We start from the raw sequence: 1969 nt of genomic DNA on the forward strand, positions 1-1969 counted from the left end.
ACCAAATCTTAGATTGTCTGATTCGGTCTGATATCCTACATAGGTGTGCGGGCTATGGTGTTGGACTTGCTGATTCAGTACAGCTGTTTAAACAGCTTCAGTTCAGTCTTCCCTACACTTTCCTTCCTGATTCTCAAGCTCTCACTGGCCAGATACAGCACATCAGAGCACCATCTGTCCATAGATCAACATACCGTAGATTCACTACTGTCTTTCATTTACAATGTGAAGGCATGCAACAACCAGCAGACATGGATTTATCTTAAAATATCTCCTTGGGACAAGATTAATTGGTGTTGCAGTAATAGCCTATTATCATTGCATCAAACTAAATTGAAGTGCTGTAAGCGATGTCAATCTAAAACTTCAACCAAATTTAGCCACTGAAGACGCCCCCTCGCTTTACAATCCCGCTGCTTTGGTGTAAGCGTGGTATTTTACCTGTCAAGCAAAGCAAGCTCGGCTTCTGCTTTTTGAAGCTTTCATCTCCTCCATGATCAAAAGCTTTGCCGATATTCACTTTCCTCTTGAATACTTTTTTGCTCCTATGGCTTTTTGGTGTCTGTCTTCCTATTCCTTTAAGATGTTGATGACAAATGGCAAAACATCCAAACTCATGAAAACACTTCATTGCTTCTGGTTTTTGGTGTTCTGTGGCATTTAATAATTATTTGAAAAATGTATTTAAATCCAGAAAAATCCTTAACAATTTGTCAATGACTTGCTATGTATGATTAACCCCTTTAGTTTAATTTGATTCATGTTATAATTTGCTTTCTCCCTAAACGAGTATGTGTGTACATATGAATGTTCTATAAATATCCAAACTGATGGGTTCCAGGAAGTCTTCAGCTTGTTAAGATCCAGGAAGTTCCTCTAAGAGATCAGAAATTCAAACATCTGGCTCTTAACTAGGAAACAGAATTTAATAACTTAATAAATCCTGGTATGTCGTTGAGCTTGTCATAAAAGTTGTCATATTTGAAAAAAGAGACGCATCATTCTTATACGGAAAACAATTCAGCCGGCACATCATACTGACAGTCATGAAAAGTTCTGTAATCATCTCTAAAAGCCTAAATAAATCGCAAGTACCTGCCAGACTGGAGATATCGCCGCCTAGGAATTATAAGGTTCTATCTGCATTCTGAGCAGTTTTGCGATATTGAGCTTCAAAGTTTTTGTGTTCCATAGACTTCTGTAGATAGAACTAGTGCTGTATTTTTATATATACATAATATGTGTCTACATATATATATACAGTGGGTACGGAAAGTATTCAGACCCCCTTAAATTTTTCACTCTTTGTTATATTGCAGCCATTTGCTAAAATCATTTAAGTTAATTTTTTTTCCTCATTAATGTACACACAGCACCCCATATTGACAGAAAAACACAGAATTGTTGACATTTTTGCAGATTTATTAAAAAAGAAAAACTGAAATATCACATGGTCCTAAGTATTCAGACCCTTTGCTGTGACACTCATATATTTAACTGTCCATTTCTTCTGATCATCCTTGAGATGGTTCTACACCTTCATTTGAGTCCAGCTGTGTTTGATTATACTGATTGGACTTGATTAGTGAAGTAGTTTAAGTCTTTGGTTCTTTTAATTGGGATGACTTTGGCTCACATTTCACAAAAACCCACCAATTCACTATCTCAACTAATTAGAATACTTCATAAGACCAATAAAAAAAAAATTTTTGTGAATTGTTGGCCTTCTGGAAAGTATGTTCATTTACTGTACATGTACTCTATACTTGGTTGGGCATCCTTTTGAATGAATTACTGCATCAGTGCGGCGTGGCTTGGAGACAATCTGTTACGGGGCTGACGAGACGTGAGACGTGCGGATCCATATGCAAAGCTTTATTGAGCAGAGAGGTCAGAAACACAGGCAGGGTCAAACAGTGGCAACCAGGTATATGGCGGGCAAGACACAAGAATAGTCCTAGGGCTAGCG

This window comes from Sinocyclocheilus grahami, unplaced genomic scaffold (assembly GCF_001515645.1).
Source record: "Sinocyclocheilus grahami isolate Dianchi unplaced genomic scaffold, SAMN03320097.WGS_v1.1 scaffold24.1, whole genome shotgun sequence".
NCBI lineage: Eukaryota > Metazoa > Chordata > Actinopteri > Cypriniformes > Cyprinidae > Sinocyclocheilus > Sinocyclocheilus grahami.